The sequence below is a fragment of the Anastrepha obliqua genome, chromosome 1, assembly GCF_027943255.1.
Source record: "Anastrepha obliqua isolate idAnaObli1 chromosome 1, idAnaObli1_1.0, whole genome shotgun sequence".
In the NCBI taxonomy this organism is placed as follows: domain Eukaryota; kingdom Metazoa; phylum Arthropoda; class Insecta; order Diptera; family Tephritidae; genus Anastrepha; species Anastrepha obliqua.
The window spans coordinates 142,505,783-142,529,434 of record NC_072892.1 but is presented as its reverse complement, the minus strand read 5'-3'; the positions used below and the strand labels follow the sequence as shown (position 1 = coordinate 142,529,434).

The 23,652-nt window shown below is 36.6% G+C and overlaps 1 long non-coding RNA gene across 1 annotated transcript; it reads left to right on the top strand.

Annotated features, from left to right (window-relative positions):
* The first annotated feature begins 9,904 nt into the window (after positions 1 to 9,904).
* On the top strand, positions 9,905 to 18,641 carry LOC129236367 (uncharacterized). Its single transcript, XR_008581659.1, has 2 exons — positions 9,905 to 10,053; positions 17,488 to 18,641. It is a non-coding gene; the product is annotated as an uncharacterized LOC129236367 (long non-coding RNA).
* The last annotated feature ends 5,011 nt before the right edge of the window (positions 18,642 to 23,652 follow it).

Here is a 23,652-nt window from a genome sequence, read left to right as displayed (position 1 = left end):
TCTTTGGTTTTTCCTTTCTAGCTTGAATTTTAATTGTTCACCCTTTGCATTTTTTTTTTTTTTTTTGTGTGCTCTTTTATTTTTAAGTAAGTATTTTTATAGGAATAAAAAGAAACAAAATTATGATGAACTAAAATATTTATTTAATTTATATATATTTTTATTTATATATTAATATTTATATACATATATTGTATATTTTCTTATATGTATATTAATTGGAACCGATCTGATTAAATTTCAAAGAAAATAATTGATTCATTAAACGGCTTTTCGCCTTACGGCCAACTTTTCTGCCACGTATCTGAGCCGTTAAGCGAAGAATGGGTGTAGTGGCTTTTATTATTATATTAATCACATTTTGTGGGCAAGTTCTTGTAACGCATTGCAGACATATATTTGTTTAGCTCTTTTCAGTTTACAGGCTATTTAAAAAAAAAACTTGAAGCTTTTTACTTTAACCGACCCAGAAATCAAATAAAATTTCAGCAGTGAAATAATGATAATTTCACTGGGAAAAGCAAGAGTAGGTGCTAGTTCTGTATTGTGCTACAGCTGTCAGGTAATAAGCTTTCTGTTTTAATAGAATTTACCAATGCAATGCAATATCAGATATGAGTGAAGTGTTTTCAGAGATAATTTTTCCATCAAAAACACTCGCTTTCCCGTGTGTACAACTAAACAGTAGCAAGTTTTTAACTTTTTGTAAAGTGATGTAAGTGGGTAATGGAAATGGTTGAAGTGAAATGACACTCCCCAAGTGCCACTAAAGCACCGTTTTGATAACATTGTGAGACCTCCAACAGGTAAATATCTACAGCCAACCAGAGCTGTTGATGTAATGGAGAAGATTGATGGGATTTAGGATGGCTCACTACCCCAGGCTGTCGAAGAAAAACATTTCTAAGAGTTTTAGTGCTATCAAACTGTCTTCCATTCCTGAAAACCGCTTGAGAAAGTATTGTCTATACACTTTCGATTCGGTTAAGGTCAACGTTGAAGGCAGGCCATTCTAAAATTGATATTATTTTTGCCGAAAACTCTCTTGTTTGCTTTGGAAGCATGAACGGCTGCATTGTCATGCTGGAAAATTCACTCCTCATCGAAATTATCATCAAAAATAGTAATAAGTACTTCATCTAGAAGCACTAGATACTTGACTCTATTCATCTTTGGAGATATGAAACATATGGGCGTTTTACCTTTGACACTAATGACTGAACAAGCTATAACAGAACCCCCTCCGTAATTACGAGTCATTCTCTCCTGCTTTTTCTTTCTTTTATCATGCCAATACATTTGGGTCCCATCTGGTCCGTCTAGATTGTATTTTTTTTTATCAGAAAAAAATTACTCTTTTCCATTCATCCTCTCAAAATTGGTACTTTTCTGCAAATGTCAATATGTGGGCAACTTAGGTTTAGGTACTCGTTTTACATATTCTAGACTGGAACTCGCTTGTAAAATTTGTTGCATATGACGGGGAGTACCTTCCAAATTAAGGATGTGTTTGTTTAATTTCAGCTGTGCTATTTGATTTATTTATACCCAGATAAACGTTTGATTTTCCGAACATCTCAGGCTCTAAGTTTTGGTTTTCTACCACTGCTCTTAGTACATCCGTACTTTCCTTTCAAATGGAAGTATCAGAGAACCACATTTTTGCTTCTTTTTAATATTGAAGCAATCTCTCGCATTGTTAGGCCTCTTTCTGTCAGTGCTAAAAGTTTCCCCTGATCAAATTCCCTCGCTTTGCTAGGCCTCTCTCTCTTAATGCTAAAATTTTCCCCTGCTCAAATTCAGACAAAGCTTTTCCGCGCGGCATGTGTTTTGTTTCTAAACCAAAACAACCACATAAATACATATTGGAACGAAATAAAGCGATCAAAAGCACTTATAATAATTTTATAATAACTTTAACATAAAAAACTTCTAAATTAAAAGCAAAGGCTTTTGGTCTTATCACTTTAGTTATTTCGCTTTGCAAAGAACAAGAATTTGCGCGTTACTAAAATACCAGCAATGCGGCATAATTTCCGTTAAGAGACCCCGTTTTAAACATACAAGCAACGAAGCGATATTGGGGAATTTTTTCAATTATTACTTTACTAGATCTGATCATAATCATTTTGGTCATATAACTTTTTCGTGCGATGTATATAAGTAGTCGTGTGTACATTTCTGCTCATGTTTTATTTATAAACTCACTTTGTTGTATAAGCTTGAACGGAGTTAGGATTTTGATGGATAGACGAGACGACGTCTGTTGAAGCTGGAGCACAAATAAATAAATGCAATGCATGCAATGTGGCTTTGTATTGGAGCCAAAGGTCATTTTTTATTTATGTATCTATTTATTGATTTATTTAATTTTTTTTCATATTTATTTAAATAAATACATGTACATATGAACATTTTTCAATATTTGTTTACCTTTTCTTCATATTTGTGTATTTTCTTCTTCTAATCAAAATTACAATAAAATTATTTAAGAAATGCAAACTTAGCAGCGTAATAAGTGGACGCTTGGTATATATGGAAGTCAACTTAACCAAAAGCGAAAACATCAGCAAACGCTGCAAGAAAATTAAATTTAAAAAATCGTAATGCAAAAATATTAGCCATAAATTAAAAAGTGATTTTTTATGGTTCATATTAACAGAAAAAAATCTAGAAAAAAAAATTTATATTTTAAGATGCTCGCAAGTTCAATTAATAAAATTTATACATTAACCGAAATACATAAAGCAAAAAAAAAAATAAAATTTAATTAAAAGGTACTAATTCGTTTTAATATAGGGCATCATAGCATGGCGCATAAAAATAAATTAAAATTATTGGAATTTACCAGAACTAATTAAATGGAGGAAAAAGTGAAAAATACAAAAAAAAAATTATAAACAAAAAAAAACAAATAAATCGCAAAGTTTATATTAAAGGTAAAAAAAAATTTATAATAGCCGATATTATTAACAGCAACTGAATTACCCAATATGCAGATGCAGGTGAACCACAAAAACAATTTTCTTTTGCCAAAAAAAGTTGTATATGTAAAGGAGTTCTGAAAAGTTCTAAATAGTTTTTGAATATTTCAAAATTAGCTAAAAAGAAAGACGCTGGCTGTATTTATTTAGCGCGAATACTTAGAATTAATTTAAAATTCGCTTTTAACCGCTTCAATGATTTCGAGCGAACAGAGCTCGCGTGCTCATCACCAACTCTAACGCAGCAACCCGAGGGCTGCTCGCAGGTTTCGACCTGTTCGTATCGTGAACGAATCGTGCTTGCCAATAACTACTTCTCATTTGTTACTTTTAATTTTAAACTACAATATATAAACTTTTTAAATACAAAGTACAAAAACCTGATATTTTTCTGGAAAAAAACTGGAAAACAAGTGGTTAACTTATAGGAGAAAGTTTTTTTTTAGTGAGTAAAATGAGGATATTTATGTTAATTCATCACTTGCCGTCTCCCACTAAAACTTGAATTAAAAACCCTATTTTTAAGTTAATTCATGCAGCTAGCGAGTAACGAGTTATTGATCATAATTATGACGAGAACAGATTGACCTCAGCCCTTAGCTTACCGGAAGGCTCCCAGCAGAATGAGCGATTCTCTTGACTCGCACAATTTTTGCTTACTTTATGTTGGATATGTTTATCAGGCTACCAGTTTGCACTTGCTGCAGGGCTTGTGGTGACTAATTCGATTTCAATTAAATTATATTTACGAACCTCAATAAACTAAAGGCTAGTACTATCTTCACAGCCGTGAAATGTTGCTAGCAACATTAATTTTATTTACCGTGAAATGTTGCTAGCAACATGAATTTTATTTACCGTGAAATGTTGCTAGCAACATGTATTTTATTTGTCGTGAAAAGTTGCTAGCAGCATGCATTTTATTTGCCGTGAAATGTTGCTAGCAACATGTATTTTATTTGCCGTGAAATGTTGCTAGAAACATTGATTGCGAAATGAGAAGAAACATTAGGCAAATTTTGGTAAAAAAGGGTTTTTGAACAAATTAACATACAAAGATATACATACTTATATTGACAAAACAAAGTTTAGATCTACTACTACTACAAAAGATCTACTTACACTCTTTGCGCAGACGCTTCGCTTAAAAATGCCATGTCTTTGGGGTATTTGAACTCGCAAACGAACTGTCAGTTTCCGCTCAATTTTAAATGGGTGTGAAAAAATGTTGCTGGCATGTTGCGCGGTGTTTTCACGGCGTAAACTGAGTACTACTTTGCCGTGAGATACATACGAAATTTCATGCATATTTTACGGCAATGCAATTTGTTTAATGGAGCCATTTCACGTGAAACGCGTACTTAATAATGAAGTCAGAAATGATTTACCATTTCTTTACATTGTCTTTGTTACGCCATTTGTGAGCAATATTTCACTACTAATGGATATTTCAATACCCGCGGATAGTTTCTTTAAATTTTTTGGGACTATTTCGAACGCGCAAAGGTATGCTAATAACCCGAAAACAATTCCTAAATTGGTAGATATGTTTTTGTTGGAATTGAGCTGATACTAATATCGAATTTTTGTTGACATCGAAAATTTTGTCAAAAGCACAACCATCAACAGTGGGTTTATTAGATGCATACATTTATTACAATAAAAAAAAAAAAAACAAAAAAAAAAAAAAATTTCTTAATGGAACACCCATTTTTCATGTTAAAGCTTATGACAGAGATTCCTAATCTTTTTTGCACTTCACTTTTGCGTCGCCCTTCCCAGAAAAAAACTCAAGTCCGCATTTTGCTAAAACATGACTTTCTTTATTATACCTATACTCGTAATGAGTTGGTGCATGACTACCACCATTCGGAAGTGCACAGGTTTGAATCTCCGTGCATGAAACAAAGTTTGCCGCTGCATTTGAAGTATTATTTAATTTTTGCTGCCTTTCTTCATTCAAAAGTATTATTACCGCATATCCAGTATCTTTTTTTCCAGGAAAGACAACTAATTATGAAATACAGCTAAATAAATCATTTTTTACAAAACATCCAACACGTTTTTCAAGTTCATTTGAATTCAGCGACAACTAATTTTCCATACTCGTGTTCGTAACGGACGTTTTGTATTTGTAAATTTTCATCGACGAACTCTGTGATAAGGCTGCATTAGGGCAGGTCGATTTAAAAATCGCTCATTGCTCTGTGAAAATCGTATTCTAGGGATCAAAATAAGAAACTTTGCCGAATGAACCATACCTCTAAAACGAATTTTGATGTCCCCCAATTTATCAAATATCACCATTTTTGGCCTTTACATGAAAAAATCAGCTAAATGGCTATGTTTTTTCTTTATTTTTATTTATTTATAATAAAATTTATTATTTATTTATAATAATATCTATTTGTTCTCTTAAGAAAAATTATTTAGTCAGAACATATGTAAATGAAAAAATTAATTTAAGTGAGTTATAGAAAAGAAACTAAAAAGTTTGACCCAAATTGGGGGACACGAATTCGTTTTAGAGGTATGGTTCCTTCGGCAAGGTTTCTTATTTTGATCCCTAGAATATGATTTTCACAGAGCAATGGGCGATTTTTTTGCCTCCCCACAAAAGGCACTAAAAGTTCGACCCAAATTGGGGGACATCAGAATTCGTTTTAGAGGTATGGTTCCTTCGGCAAAGTTTCTTATTTTTATGCCTAGAATATGATTTTCACAGAGCAATGGGCGATTTTTTTGCCTCCCCACAAATCGACCCGGCCTAGGCTGCATATAATTCGGTTCTTTCATTTCTCCTTCTCGCCGCCGTAGCCGAATGGGTTTCTGCGTGACTATCATTTGGTATTGCCTGGACACGAAACAACAAAATTATAAAAAGCCTTTCTTTGTAATAGAAAAAAGTCCTGTGGTCCCTCGGCAAGCAATGGCAAACCTTCGAGTGTATTTCTCCTCATAAAAAATATCTGCCTTTCGGAGTCCGCTTATAACTGTAGGTCCCTCCATTTGTGTAACAACATTAAAGCACACACCATAAAAAGGAGGAGGAGCTCAGCCAAAGACCTAACAGAAGTGTAGGCGCCAATTATTTATTTATTTTATTTTTATTTTAATGCAAGTGCAAATACGAGTTAATTCGTGATCGTTCAATAACATGAATTACAAGCTTGTCTTCAGATCTGAAATATATTTTTCTTGCAAGAAACCTTTTAAAACCAGAAAACAGTCAGAGTACTTTTTAGCTCCTCTTCTATTAAATTCTATTTTCTTCACAATAGCAACTTCTCTTGAGTCGCTACAATTTTATTAGCCAGTTCCAAAAATATGTGTTTAGTTTTTTGGGAATCAGGATCACAGGGTCCCATGCACAGTTAGCGAATTGCTGGCTAGTGAGCATAAACCTCGTTTCTCGCTTCGCATCGTTTGTGGCGCTTGAATGAAATATTTTTTAGTCAACAAATTAAGCAATTGCAGTTTGCTTTTTTTTGGCGAAATCCAAGCGTTAGCGTCGGGAAAAAAATATTTAAATAAAACCAACACTGGCCACTACATATCAAATACAAGGTGGATGGCGGCAAATGCAGACCAGAAATGCTCAAATTTTTATTAAAATATTTGATAAAAAAACCAAAAGGAAGCTACTCACCGTAGGCTGCAGAAATGCTGCGGTTTAAATGTATCAGAATCGAGAATGAGAAGAAAACAAAAACAAGACCAAAATTTTCAATCACACCACTCTCACCAAATACACCACATTACTTGCCTACATATTGTATAAAGCAACAGTTGTTAGGGAAATTTTCCAAATTAATGATTGTCAATAACGGTTAATGTTATTTCCAACGATCAAATGAGTACTCAACGCGAACCGATTGGGGAAATGTTTAAAGTTAATATCTAAAAAGCAATAAAAAATAATTAAAATAAAATATTAAAAGCAAAATACATATATATGTATATACATATATTACATATATATATGTATATATTACATATTTATATTAAATTATATATTTTAAATATAATTAGCATATACTATTTAGCATATACCAAAGTGAATTACAGTTAGTCAAACGAAACTACATGCATACATACACACATACATACGTATATGAAGTAATAAAAAAATTGAAAATTAAAAAAAATTAAAAAAAAATATTTACCAAATGAATTCCAATTCAAAAATGGAATATCGAAAAAATAATTTTGCATACAGCCATAAAAAAATATCAATGAAAAGCTATCATTTTGCAGTTTGCAAAAAATTTATGATAGCAGGCGCCAACAAATGCAGAAATTGTAACCTGGGTAGGAGCGAGTTTATTCGGTGTAGCAGAAAATAAGCCGTTAGCCAACCCACACACGCACACGACACGGGGCCGAAAAGCCTAAAAATTACATATTGTTAGCGAGAAATAGTAATTAAAAATAATAAATTAACAAATTTAAATTTATTACATAGGAAAAAACTAAATGGAGCAAAAATAAGTTAGCTATGGTATAACTGCAAAACAGCGTAGACGCACGCAAAAAAGCAATAGATTTTTGAAAATTCGCACACACAACTATTACATACATACATACATACTTTGAACTGACTTACGGAGAAATGCAGCACCTAAAATTATGAGCGACTTCAAAAAACATTTTTTTTTTGGTAATACCAGTGAAGACGATTTTTAGTTAAGCACACTTTGAGTATTTTTTAATCCCAAATATTTTAAATGGCGATTCAAAATGCTTACTACAGCACATGCACTTGCACACTCACGAAGAAGTCTACTTCTTGGCGTATACCAACTGCAGTTGCAACATTTTGAAACACCAACAAGCACAGGATTGCAATAGGAAAAACAAATAAAACTTTTCCATACACAACACCGAAAATATGTAAACACAAAACAAGAAATCGTAAAAAGAAAAAAGGAAAAACGAAAATATGAAACTTAAAAATTTTGAGAAAACCATTACTCCATTCCCTGGCATACAAACAGTCTGTAGATCAATCAAAAATTTGTAAGTGTAACTACAACAAATGCAATGAAATTTACAATCACCTTGTGGATTGTGTACAAAATCACAAAAACAAAGAGAGTTGAAACAAAAAGACATTGAATATTAAAAATAACGCGCAAAGAATAGCGCTGGCAACAACCCGCCGGCAAACGCAAGACGCGCATGCGCAGCAAGCAAAAGTGTTAAATAACAAAAATGTATAACAAACAACAAATTTTTTGGTGGAAAAATACTCATTATTGTTAAACGGTTTAAATGCAAAATATTTAAAAGAAACTTGCATAATAAAAAAACTAAGGAAGAATAATTACAAAATTAAAACCTAAAAACAATGAATACAATAACAATTATTAAAAAATTAAACAAATTAAAAACAAAATATAAATATATATATTTCAATAGTAAAAAAGTCAACATGAAAAAAAAACAAAAAGAAAAAACACAACTACATATTATCACTTTTCTCTCTTTAGTAAGTTTAGTTAATTGATTACTGAGTTAAAATTAAGTGTTAGAGATACATACATGAAAATTAATAATTAAAACGAAAAAAATAAATAAATAAATAAAAGTACACAAAAAAACTCATAAAATCCACAAAATCCATAAAAACGCATTACAGCAGTGGTTATATTAAGGTAAAAATATAATTAATTAAATAAAAATACTAGTTTTCATTATTTGTTATTATTATTCTTTGGAATAATTAATTGGATAAATGATTTAAATATTGATTGAGGAAATAAAAAAAAACTATTAAATAAATGCAAAAAAAAACAAAGGTTTTATAGTGTTTCTTTTTGGTAAATGCAGATCAGCCAGTGAGTATAGGTTGGTTGGTTGGTTAAAGTGGTGATTCTTCCAGAATCCAACTAGCGCTTCCGCACCATTTTGTTGCCACATCCTCGTTACCAACTTGTTTAACGGTTATTTACAGCAAGACTATGCGGTTTAAGAACCTTATTGGGTTGTTGACGTCTAAGCCAGACAGTTGTTCGAGATTCTCGAACAGCGGTTGGCCCAGGATTGACATTCTCTCCATCCATAAGGCAGGGCATTCATAGAAGAAATGGAGACTCGTTTCCTTTTTCTCTGGTTGTTTACAACTGTGCCAGTGTGTGTTGTGAGGGATACCCATTTTGGCTGCTTGTTCTCCGATAGACCAAAAGCCAGTTATGACTGCCATTAGTCTCCAGGTGTCCCGTCGTTTCATTCTTATTAATGCCGACGATTGTTTGAGGTTGTAGGTGGGCCATAACGTTCTGCTAATTTTGCATTTCGTCTGGTCTTTCCACCTACAATCCGCGATTCGAAGGTATTTTTGGGAAATTGCATTATTGACTGCACCTAGTGGTGTGAATACCAATTCTGCAAGAACGTTACTCATGGCAGATCCCCTCTTGCCAGTTCATCTGCTTTTTCGTTACCTTCAATGTTCCGATGTCCCGATGTCCCGGGACCCAGATTAAGGTAACTTTATGGTTTTCAGTCAAGATGGTGAGGTTATTCCTGCTTTGTTCCACCACTTTAGAGGTTGTGTTAGCCAAACCCAGTGCCTGGATTGCAGCTTGGCTATTCGAAAGAATAGCGATATTGCCCTTAAGAGAAATCTCTGATTAGTAGTCTACAGGCTTCCCCAATGAGTGAGTGTGAGTATAACTTCACCAACATTTATTATATTTACTGTATATTTATATATTTTTTATTATATTTATTGGATATTTATATATTTTTATTATATATATATATATTTTTATTATATATTATATTTTTTTTTTTTATTAGGGTCCCACCAAAAACATTTCTGCATATCTGTCCGCCGACAATTTACTTTTGAAATTTTTGTCTACATAATTTTTCACTTGCAATTTGCTAATAATTTTCTCCACTGCTCTTAACAGGAGGATAGCTTATCAGTTTGGAATCGCACCGCCACTGACCACCCGAGTACGACACGTATCCGCGATACGCTACGTAGGATATTAAACATACCTCTCACAACAGCAATGGAGTATAAGATACACTGTGATAGCCTTAAATATGTAGCAATGTAAGTACAACAACAAATAATATTTACTTGAACTGTTTATTATGGTACTAGTCTGGTCAAATACTCATTTTTTATAGATATTTTTTAGGAATTTTATTTTAAAGAAAATAAAATGCGATCGTTTTGATTTTATAGTATGTTATTATTGACATCAAATAGTATACAAAAACAATTTTTCTTTAGGTCAAAACATATTTTTTTGTAGTAGTGTGTCACCAAAGTAAGCGTATTAAAATATTAAAAATAGGTGGCTTGTCAACAGGATTTTGGCTCTTCAGGAAATCTGAAACGAAAAAGTTAAACTGATTATTATTCTGTAGGCTTGTCATTCTGGCAGGTGCTACAATGGGACAATTTGAAAACAAGGTATGTTTTTCGGGTGGAAATCAGACTGTAGTATGGAAAGTGGCAATGGGTGTGACTCCATTATGGCTCTCTTTCGTGATATTAAAAATATTGCTATACCGCCAAAGCAAAGTCATTTTGTGTAAATACGATTTTTACAAAAATATCTCAAACCACCTCGGCGCCACCTAGCGGATCTAAACAAGATTACAAATATTCTCGGTCAAGCTCACAAAAAAATAAAAAATAAATAATTGGCGCTTACACCCTTTCTGGATGTTGGGCCAAGCTCCTCCTCCCATTTGTGGTGTGCGTCTTGATATTGTCCACAAATGGAGAGACCTACAGTTTTAAGCCAACTCCGAACGACAAACAGTTTGTTATGAGAAGAAATACACTCGGCGGTTTGCCATTGCCTGCCAAGGGGTGTCCGCTATCAGAAAAAACTTTTTCTATCAATTTTGTGTTTCATGAACCTACGCACATCCGAATGGCAGTCACGCACCAACCCATTCGGCTATGGCGGCTCAAACTTACAATATCTCATCGAAATTCCATTAAAACTGGTACAATGATTTCGGAGTCTATTTGCCACATATACACGCACAACTAAGTTTGTATAATTGTATGGATTGTACTAAGTTTGCCTTAAGCTGACTATATTTAATTAATTTAAATTTTTTGCTGACCTGCTATGGAAGGATTGGGGGCGTAATGTTTAAATACAGCTGCGGTCAAAATCTTAGTAGTGCTTATATGTAACATGAAATGGGTTAAATAAGTGCGTGTAATCGCTTTTATAAAAAATTTAATTTTTTTCCTGTTATAGCCCAAACGTTCAAAGGTTCACTGAATATAACTTCTGCTCAAATATGAACGAGACGTTATCAATAAAACGGTCCGCGGATGACATATGGCAAAAATAAATTTTTTGTTTTTTGGTAGGACTGTTATAAGCTTACATGGCAGATTTCAGCGTGATATGTTACATAGTTTGTTTTCTGTGCTACTGTAAACAAGTCAAGCTCGAGTGTGTTCTTCGAATTCTCTTTTATGACTTCAATTGTCTCAAATGTTGAGCTTGGGAAACAGGAAAAAGTCACATGGAGCCATATCAGGCGAATACGGTGCTTGCGGAACGATAATAACATTATTTTTGTTCAAATAATCGCGAACAAGACGAGATGTATGAGCTGGTGCATTATCGTGATGCAAGAACCATGACTTGTTGTCCCACAATTCCTTCCTTTTAAGACGAATTTTCTCGCGCAAACGCTTTAAAACGTCTAAATAATATTCAGCGTTAACCGATCGGCCTTGCGGAAGGAACTCCGAGTGCACCACACCTTCGTAATCGAAAAAAACAGTCAGCATAACCTTAATTTTTGAGTGACTTTGGCGTGGTTTTTTGGGTTGATGTACGGCCCTCTTTGAACGATTTGTACCACTGGAAAACACGTGCACGGGATAGAGCAGAGTCCCCATAGGTTGTCTGCAACATTTTTAAGGCGTCTGAAGCCGAAATTTTTTCCATCGTTAAATTCGAAGAACACACTCGAGCTTGACTTGTTTACAGTAGCACAGAAAACAAACTATGTGACATATCACGCTGAAATTTGCCATGTAAGCTTATAACAGTCCTACCATCCAACAAAAAATGTATTTTTGCCATATGTCATCCGCGGACCGTTTTATTGATAACGTCTCGTTCATATTTGAGTAGAAGTATACAGCAGTGGTACGGCCTATCATGACATACGGTGTCTTAGTCTGGTGGCCAACCATCGAGAAAAGGACAACAGTAAAATGTCTAGAAAGTATTCAAAGGGGTGCTAGTCTCTACATAAGCGGGGCACTAAAGACTATGCACACGGCAGCGATGAATGTCATGCTGCACCTATTACCGATTGAGGCCTACAGCAAACAGCTGGCGGCGAAATCGGCTCTTAGGTTAAGAGAATCTTCCAACTTAGCCACTAACAGAAGAGGACACGCAAGAATACTAGACGAATACCCCTTCCTACATCAAACGACAGACTTTTGTAGCTCAGTGGAGTTGCATTTAAACACACCCTTTACCACATCTTTCCCAACGAGAGAAGATTGGGACAATGGGGTAATGGACAATAAAAGCGGAATCCATCTATACTATACCATCTATACTGATGGTGCCAAGCTAAATGATCAAGTAGGCGGAGGCTTTCATTCTGAAGGTTACCGGATCACTGCAGCGTATTTCAAGCTGAAATATTGGTTATCAGAGAAGGCCTGCTAGCCCTAACTAAAAGTGTCCTCACAACAAGAGATGTAAACATATATTCAGATAGTTAATTGGCCCTGAATGTATCGACGTTTTGACAGAACTATCACAGTACTATGTAATAAGCCTGCTTTGGGTGCCGGGTCATAGAGACATAGAAGGCAACTGCAAAGCAGATGAGCTGGCGAGATTGGGTACCACATTACCGATCCAACCAGACAAAGCGAACATACCAATACCTTTAGCAACTTGCAAGATACTTATAGATAAACACACTATTAGTGCTGCCAACAGGCTATGGTCTCAGTCCCTGACCTGTGTAACTAGTAGAATGACGTGGCCGGAATGGAACATGGGCCGCACAAACCGACTGTTGAAACTAAACAGGAAAAAGATGAGAAATCTTCTCGGGGTCCTAACAGGGCATTGTCTGATTGGCAGGCATGCCAGTATACTGGGAGCGCCCTATAACGACTATTGCAGAAGCTGTAACGACATTGAAGAAGAAGAGACTATAGAACACTTTCTATGCGGGTGCATGGCTCTGGATAGAAGAAGGTTCAATAATTTAGGAAAAAGCTCCCTGAATAACTTGGCAGAAGTACCCAATATAAAAATAACAAGTCTTGTTAGATATATCAAAGCCACAGGTTGGTGCAATGAGGACAATGTAAAGTGATGAGAGGGGACAGCCCCGGTGGCATCACAATGGGTCTACAGCAGGCCTAGGTGTGTCAAACGACGACCACTATACCTACCTACCTCACCTACCTACCTATAGCCCATATGTCAAACAAAACAAATCCCAAGGTAAAATTATATTTAAGAAAACTGCAGCGAATTTTGAGCGATCGAAAACTTAGCAGTATTACAAATTGTAAGAAAAATTTTGACAAATTTTATTTTTATTTTTACATGGGGTTTTTTTGAGTATTTAAATTAGTATTTTGCTGCACGACCCTTATTCTTTAGAATTGCAGCACAATGGCGTTGCATTGAGTCTATGTACAAGTTTTTGGCATCTTTCAATCGAAATCGACACCCATGCGCTCTTTACAGCTTCCCATAGCTGCGTATTAGATGTTGGCTTGCGTTGGGCTACTGCCTCCTTTGCATCAACCCACAAATTTTCAATGGGGTTTATGTCTGGTGACTGTGGCGTCCATTCCATTACGTCAATCTGACTCTGGTCAAACCATCTTTTAGCAACTTTGCACGTGACAACGACCCCAAAGTCTTGCTGGAACTTCCAAACAAGCGGCATTTCGTCTCTGGCATATGGCAGCATGATGTCCGAGAGTATATCAACATATGAAACGCTAGTCATCATTTTCTTAACCCAATGAATGGGTCCCACGCCTAGCCAAGAAAAGCATGCCCAGACCATAATGCTAGAACCACCATGCTTTATTGTTTTTGTTGTACACTTCGGCTGGTATTCGGTGTTAGGTGGTCGTCTTACATTTTGGCACGATCCCGTTCCACCATACAAGACAATCTTCGACTCGTCCGACCATAAAATGTTGCGCCATTTGGTCGAAGGCCAATTTATATGTTCTTTGGCGAATCGAAGTCTCTTTTCTACATGCATTTATGTCAATAATGGTACTTTTCTTGAACTGTGGGCACCCAGGTCGAGGCCGACGAACAGTCTCAACGCTCGAAGAGCCTTTTAAGGCATCTTTTATCTCAGTAGCAGCCGCAAATGGAAAGTGCTTTGAGTATCTGACGACAGACTTAACTTCTCTTGCGGACATTGCTAGCTTTCTTCCACGCTTTTTGCCTCGCTTTCGGTTTGTACTTGATGGCATTACGTACCATTGTTGGTGAGCATCCAATGATATTTTGCATTTCCCCATAAGTTTTTCCATCAGCAATCGATTTTTTTATGAGAACGCATTTCTCGGGTGTGCCATTTTTTCTTCTGGAAATGACTGAATGAGGAATAATAAAAATTTGGCCATTAGCTACAGAATATCAATGAAATAAACTTATCTCAGCGTCTTTTTTTTAATTTTCACAAAGATAGTCGTGATAATATTAATTTTTCACACACTTTTTCACGCACTACTCAAATTTTGACTGACTAAAAAGCCATTGCAACTAAAATTTCATGCAAAATTAACGAAACCAACAGGTTAAGTTTAAAAAATGATTGCATAACTTGAAGCCGACTTCTTAATCTAACGGATTTTACAGTGGATGGCGAAAAATTGTTGTGATAAAAAAACGTGGCCACTTAAATATAATGAGCCATAAGTAGTACTAAGATTCTGACCGCAACTGTATAACAGCTATATATCCAGGGTTTTTTAAGAGCTTGGGAACTTAAAATGATAATACAAAACAGAAGTATTGTTGGCATAATTTTTTTGTTTGTTATAATCTGGTATATACGAGGGGTGCCTTTTATATGTCGGGATTAGAGAACAAAAACAAATTTTAATCATCGAAAATCACTTTATTGTTTTTCAAAATATTCTCCATGAAGATCTATACACTTTTGCATGCGTTTGAACCAATTGTCGAAGCACTTTTGCCACTCTGAATGAGGTACCTCCAAAACATGCATTCTGAATGCCGCAACCGCTTCTTCAGGTGTCGAAAAACGTTGACCTCTCAGTTTGTTTTTTACGTACGGGAATAAAAAGAAGTCATTCGGTGCCAAGTCAGGACTATACGGCGGATGACCCATTAATTCGATGTTTTGGGTGCTCAAAAATGCAGTTGTTTGAGCCGATGTGTGAGAGCTCGCATTGTCCTGGTGAAGAGTGATCCGTCTTTGGCGATTGGTTTTCCTAATTTCTTGGAAGACAACTGGCAAACAAATGGTTGTGTACCACTCAGAATTTACTGTTCTGCATTGTTCTAGTGGTACGGTTGCGACATGTCCAGTTTTTCCGAAAAAACAGGCGACCATTTGCTTGGAAGTGCTTCGTGCGCGAACAACTTTTGTTGGATTTGGCTCATCTTGAAACACCCATACAGTCGACTGCTGTTTACTTTCGGGCTCACACGCGTAAATCCATGATTCATCACCTGTCACGATGTCATAGACGTGTTTTGAAGCCCCGCGATCGTATTTTTTGAGCATTTCCTTCGACCAATCGACACGAGCCTTTTTTTGAGCGATTGACAAATTGTGTGGGATCCAACGCGAACAAATTGTTTTGACAGTCAAATGTTTATGCAATATTGGATGTATGCTGGTCCCACTAATGCCTAAGATTGTCTCAATCTCACGATAGGTCACATGACGATCTTGCAATATCAGTTCGCGCACAGCATCAATGGTTTTCGGAACGACAACTGATTTTGGACGACCTTCACGAAATTCGTCTTGGAGTGAACTATGAGCACGATTGAATTCACCATACCATCGATAAACACTGGTCCTTGATGGAGCTTCATCGCCAAAAAATGAATTAAGTTCATCAATGCAATGCTGCTGAGTTAATTTACGTCGAAAGTTGTAAAAAATAATCGCACGAAAATGTTCACGATTTAATTCCATTTTTGGACGGAGATGAATCTTTTAAGTTACTCTAAACAACACAAATAGCGCGTGTATTTCAAAACGTTCTAAGTACGTAAAAGCCAAAAAATGTCAAATTTTGCGTTACAGCTGTCAGTTGCCAGATTGCAACACCAGGGTTGCCAAATCCCGACATATAAAAGGCACCCCTCGTACTTATAATTTTATTGTATTTTTAATGACATCCGGCTTATGCCCGTCGCGGCTACGTAGTCGACCATTCGATCAATCCAATAAATCGATTGTTGAGCGTTGCACCGTCAACATTGAAACCAAATGTCGTCGATGTTTAGCTGATTAGGTTTTGGAAAAATTCAAAAATTCAGTCAGCATGGCTCGATGACGCTCGCCATTCACCTAAGCGGCAGCTCCTTCATTTCGAAAGAATTAAGGACTGATGAAAGCCGCCAGTGCTCTATAAACTACGCGACCAGATTTACCATCTTTTTTTTTATTTTTTAAAGTAAATTTTCACAATTTGGAAACATTGTTCTGGCGATAAACAATTGACGATGACTTGTCAGCCTTACTAAACAGAAATATCAAAACAGTTTGCCATTCCCAGCTGTCAAACTATATTCAAATTATCAAACTTGCAAAGTGGGGTAAAGTGAGAGAACAAAATGCCATTTCATTTTGAGGGAAGTTGCAAGTTTTTACTGGATAAATTATTACTTGTAAGAATTCGCAAGCGAGAAAAACAGCTGATCGCAAAGCAAAAATAAACACGAATTAAAAATTGCGAATTGCAATTGCAATTGTAAATGCAATGTTCTTCATCTAACAGCGATGATGAAATGGAACAAATTATTGTGGACAAATGAAATCATGTCATTTCGAGGCTCGTTATTTTGCAATTTATTTGCTTTATTTTTTAATATAATATGAGGTAACTCAAGTGAAACAAATTTAAATCTTAGTAATTTTTCCTGCCAACAATTTAATCAGCTGTTCGTAAAACTTGTAAATAGTTACTGGTTTTGCGTTCATGTACTTGTTTGATATTTTTCTCTTTGAGAGAGAATTCTCGGAAATTAGGTTACTGGATAATTTTTACATGCACAGACGTCATGTATCCAAAAAACTTGCAAAGTTGGGGAAAGTGAGAGAGCAAAATGCCATCTCATTGCGCGGGGAAATTTCGTTTCGCATTTTTTCTTTGTTTTTTTTTTTAATTAATTTCTAAGTTCTTGCATTTTATTAATGATTTATTTCGGAAATTTTTTGGTGCAAACACTTTTTTCAATTCCAAGCTAACGAATTTTTGTTTTTTATTCTTTCTTCTATTTCACAGTAATAAAGGCCCTCTGAAAAGCTGAAATTCAGTAAATACGTTCAACGCAACAAAAATAAAAACAATTGCAGATGATACAACACCCTTTGTGGAAAACAATACTAGCAACAACAACAACAACATCAATGGCAACGGCAGCGGTAGCAGCACCAACCAAATCAATACAAACAGCAATAATCACAACAACCATGGAGACAACTACAACTGCAACAATTGTTCACACAACAATACAACTGACATTGCTAAAACCTAGAACACAAAATAAAAACAAAAATACAACAAAACCTATCCTCTAACCACCGTACCAATAAAAACAGCAAAGAGGCATAGCAACGCAACTTATGTACACTCTGGGACCACATCGCCTACCACAGTACGGAAAAAGCTAAACTGGATATAAATAATTGCAAAACTTTAATTTTCATGCTGAATGCAAATACATGCGTACACACATACATATACACATATGTAGTATGATGCATTAAGAGAAGCAACATTTTGCGATTATTTGCATAAAGGTTTGCGATTTAATAAATAGCGAAACTTGGACCCCAACTCAAACGAAAACACGGCTGCAACCTCAACTTAAATATCAACCTCAAACCGACTAAAATTAAATTAAAAACCGAATATTCAACATTTGCCATTAGCGTTTGCTGCAAACACGAAAATTCTCTAAAAATGTTGTTGCCACATAATATTGCATTAATATATCACGATTATCACGTGAATACTGTCATCTGCGCGACACCACAAATCGCCTAAATTGTTTTTGTTTCATACCGATTTGCAAATAATTCTCGATGAATTTCTGTTCAACATAAAAATCCAAAAAGTTGGTACCCACCCCTTTAAAGAATATTGAGTGAAGAAAAGTAAAAATTTTTACAAAAATTATAAACCAACTGAATAAATCTAAAAGAAAAACTATCAGACAGCAAACCTACAAAGATACATACATACATACATACATACATACAAATAAAACATACTAAACCAACATAAAACAAATAAAGAAAACTTAAATACTGTAATAAAATTTATTGAGAATTTCCCCCCACGCAAAACAAGTATATAAAGAACGAAAGATGAAAAGTTATAAAAAGGTTTAATAAAAAGTTATTAAAGTTGCAAAAACATAAAACAAATTAAAATACTGTGTGTTATTTTCTACTGAGTAGAAGGACGAATGGCGGCCGCCGTAGCCGAATGGGTTGATGCGTGACTACCATTCGGAATTCAGAGAGAACGTAGGTGCAAATCTCGGTAAAACACCAAAATGAATGAAATTAAAAAGTTTTTTCGACAGGGTGGCTGATGAATTTTGCTACATTAAGAAACTCAAATAACTTTTTTTTTAGTGTATGGAATTCATTTATTTTTTTTCAAGTTGAAGGTCATTAAATTTTATTAAATGTAGCTTAACTAGTTTTAAAAATAATTGAATTTAAATGCCCCCCATGCTCGTTGACACAAGTGCGGCATCTTAGTAAAAAGTTGTTCATTGCTGCTTTGAGAGTTGCGACAGGAATAGCCGCAATTGTTGCCCGAATGGATTGTTTTAGTTCATCCAAATTTGTTGGCTTTGTTTTATAAACTTCTTGTTTACATAAACCCCACAAGAAAAAGTCAGGTGCAGTAAGGTCAGGCGACCTGGGGGGCCAACCAAATTCGGAGTTTCTTGAAATCAGTTTATTGGGAAATTTTCGTCGCAACTCTGTCATAACAGTCTGGGCTATGTGAGACGTTGCCCCATCTTGTTGAAACCACACAGAGTTGAAAGGAATTCTCTTTCGGCGTAGTTCTGGATAGAAAAATTCTTTCAGCATTTTCAAATAACGGTCTCCAGTAACCGTAACGGTGTGACCATTTTCTTCAAAAAAATAAGGCCCGACAATACAGCGTGAAGAAACCGCACACCACACTGTCACGCGAAGAGGATGCAATTCCGTCTCGTGCAGTATCTGTGGGTTAGAAGTACTCCATATTCGACAATTTTGTTTGTTCACATTGCCGTTTAAATCGAAATGGGCCTCATCAGACATGAAAAGGCAGTTTAACATGTTTTGGTCTTCTTCCACCATTTGCAGGATCTTCTGGCAAAATTCCAAGCGAACCGGCAAGTCTGCTGCTTTCAGTTTGTTAACCATTTGAATTTTGTAGGGAAATAAGTCTAAATCTTTGTGCATTATTGTTTGCAAAGACTGTCGGCTGACACCAAGTTGAGCAGATAAGCTTCTTGTTGAAACCCTTGGATTGCTTTGTATAGCTGCAGCTACAGCAGCGATCGTTTCCTCCGTCCGAACTGGTGGGTTTCGATGATAAGGCCTTCTTGCGACTGTTCCTTGCTCAGCAAAATTATTCACCAGTCTCATTATGGTCCATCTGCTCGGGGGATCGCCGCCAAACATCCGCCTGTACTCTCTCTGTACCAAAACTACGGACTCCAGTGCGTGATAGCGGCGGACTATCCAAATTCTTGTTTGCGTGTCCCAGTTATCCATTTTAATAAATTTTAAAGATCAATCTGCAAATTAAAACAAAAATGGAACAGATAACTTAAAAAGAAAAAAAGTTATTCAATTTTTTTTTTTTTGGTAGCGGCTTTCATCAGCCACCCTGTAATAGCGGTCGCACCTCGGCAAGCGATGTCTAACTTCCGAGGGTATTTCTGCTATGAAAAAGCTGCTCGCAAAAAATATCTGCCGTTCGGAGTCGGCTTGAAACTGTAGGTCCCTCCATTTGTGGAACAACATCAAGACGCACACCACAGATAGGAGGAGAAGCTCGGCCAAACACCCAAAAAGGGTGTATATATATATATATATATATAAGGAAGAATGTGCATATCGTTAGCCAAAATGCACAAAGCGCCTAACCAATATTAGAGCGGAGCAAAACGAATTATAAACTTCTAACAAAAAATTTTATTTTTGCTACACAAAATGTAGGGCGACCAGATAACAGTGATTGTTGATCTATTTTTTATAAAGGGTTTTCCAATAAGAGATGTTATTTTGATAAAAGATCAATGGTTTCGTTGCATATATGGCACGTAGCGCCGTTTTGTTGAAAATAAACGTTGTTCAGATCAATACCATCCAATTCCGGTCATAAAAAATCATTAATCATCTCTCGATAACGCAATCCATTCACCGTAACTGGAAGCAACAGCTTCATTTTCGAAAAAGTAAGGTCCCATGACTCCGCCGGACCATGAACCGCACCAAACAGTCACACGTTGAGGATAGAGAGGATTTTCAACAATAACTCTTGGATTTTCTGAGCCCCAGATCCGACAATTTTGCTTGTTGACGAAGCAACCTTCACCTCGGTTGCTGGGCCTCATACTCAAGATGATTTTTCGATGGAATTCCGGATCATTTTCATGCATTTCAAGGACCCAATCAGCAAAGACACGACGTTGTTGATGATCGGCCGGCTTGAATTCTTGTCTTAACTGGACTTTATAAGCCTTAAGACCCAAAGCTTTATGCAACATACGGTGTAATGACGTTTGTGGAATGCCTAATTCCAAAGAACGACGAGGAATGGACAAACCTGGGCTGTTTTCTTCAACACTTTCGGCTACAACAGCAATATTTTCGGCTGTTTTTGAGCGACGTGCGCGGGTTTTATTCTTCACATCATTAACTGGTCTCAACAGCTCGAATTTTTTTACCAATTTCTGTAATGCGGTCCGACAAGGTGCTTCACGATGACCCAAAAATGTTCGAGTTTTACGAACCGTCTCTCCCAAATTTTCACCATTTTTATAGTGATTTTTAATAACTTCCATGCGTTGTTTAAGTGTCTATCGTTCCAGTTTTATTAATGGCGTAGTTTCTACTTGTCAAATATCAAAAAATTACAGCTTGAAAAGTGACATCTACCGAAATAGCGGGCTATTCAAAATAACACCTGTTATTGGCTAACCCTTTATTTCAGCAGCTGCCAAAGTTAATAATAATATCCGATTGTTAAAATATTCAGTATGGTTTATCATTTCAGCAGGCAGCCGCCGTAGCCGAATGAGTCGGTACGTGACTACCATTCGGGAATGCGTAAGTTCGAATGTCCGTGCTTCATGCACAGCAAAATGCTAAAAAAAATTTTCTACCGTTATTTTTCGAAAATACTTACTTTCTTACTTTCTTTCGCTAGGACTTATTTTTCGAGGGACGCCAAAAATGAAAGTATTTTTATATATTTTTATTTCATATTTATTATTATTATTTATAGGGGATATATACAATAGAACCCTAACTTAATTAGCACACAGGCTACAATATTTATTTTACAAGGTATACAGAAATTTAAATTTATTCAATTACGTACAGTCATGTCATCTTCTTCTGGAACAATGACATACATAAAATTCTGAATTCTGATTTTCTTCCAAATCCATTTTTTGTTGAATCATTGGTCCGAATCTCTCATGTCTTGCGATATAGCTATGGTTAAATAAATACTTCTTGTCGAAGTAGCCTGTTCGTAGTGCATTGGAAACATCATTCTCAGTTATCATATTTTGTCCCACGAATTATTTACCCAATTCAAATTTTCTTGTAAGCCTGGTTTTACAAAATTATCTCGATGGTTAGATTAGGTTAGGTTAGGTTAAATGGCTGCCCTAGCTAAAGGGCTCACTTGGACAAATGTTAAGAAATTCGTCCGTTGTGGTGCCATACATGGGAGAGGAGAGAGGAGATGGGAGGGAGAAAGAAGGAGCCTTGGGATTAGATACGATGATGACCATACATTTTACGACGGCGCCGACGGGGGCTGATTTACGTTCGTAGTTAGCCGTATCAAGCTACTAATGAACTTCACCAAATTTATGATACTTACGCCGGCTATATCCGCAGGCGTAGCGAAAAAGTGGGAGCCCAGATTTCTAAGTCTTTGCCAGACGAGAGCAGGGCAGCTGAGAAGAAGGTGCTGAGATGATTCCACCTCGTCCTCCAGACAGTTTCTGCAGAACGGACTTGAGGTAATCCCAAGTCTTACAGCGTGAACACCTTAGGAGTTCCCTTGAGCGTCCCCGATCTACCCGTGGCCAGAAGGATCTCGCGACCTTGCACGTTTGCGCACTAGCCCAACGCTCGCTGAGTTGTCTCGAGGCCCATCTTTCCAGGAGCAGACCACAGGTTCTCAGGGGAACCCCAATTCTCTCATTACGCGACGAAACCGTCTCCAAAGTTCCCTGTCTAGCCAGCTCATCAGCCCAGCAGTTTCCCTCTATGCCGCTGTGACCGGGAACCCAAATGAGCCTGATGATGAAGTATTCGGATGCAGTCGAGAGAGAAGCCAGACATTCCCCGACTAATCTCGAACGCACAAACAGCGAGCCCAAGGTCCTAATTGCCGATTGGCTATCGGAGTAAATATTTACTTCCTTAACGGTAATTACCGAATTAAGCAACCAGTCCACCGCTTCCTTAATTACGGATACCTCCGCTTGGAAAACACTACAGTGGTCCGGGAGCCTAAATTTAAGTTTGATGGGAGGCTCCTTACAGAATACTCCCCCACCAACCCTTCCGTCCAACTTCGAGCCATCCGTGAACATGTTTGCCATGCCTTGCCGCCGAATGTTGCACCCCGCCCACTCATCCCTTGAGGGAATGTGAGTAGAAAAAGGTCCGCTCGGATCTAGCGTGGGTGTACAGTGGTCCAGCACCGTAGGGATGAACTCAAAGTTTTTAAGAATGCTAGAGTGTCCGTAACTTAAGTCTAGCCTATGGCCCGAACACCTTAATCTGATTGCGGCGCGTGCAGCGGTAGTTTTTCCCACAATGTCCACGGGCGCCACATTCAGCATGGCGTTAAGTGCTAGAGTAGGAGTGGTACGGAGAGCCCCACTGATTCCAATGAGGGCAGACCTTTGTACCCTCTCCAGCTTCTTAACTGATACCATCCTTTCTAGCGAGTTCCACCAGACAAGGACTCCGTATAGCAAGATTGGTTTTATAATCGTATTATAAAGCCAAAAAGTGACTTTAGGCGAGAGGTCCCATCTTTTGCCGATAGCGCCCCTGCAACCATACAAGGCGACTGTTGCCTTTCTGATTCTTTCCTCAATGTTTGGCTTCCATGTAAGACCTCTGTCGAGGATGTGTCCCAGGTACTTCACCTTGTCAGAGAGCTCCAACGGAGAAACAC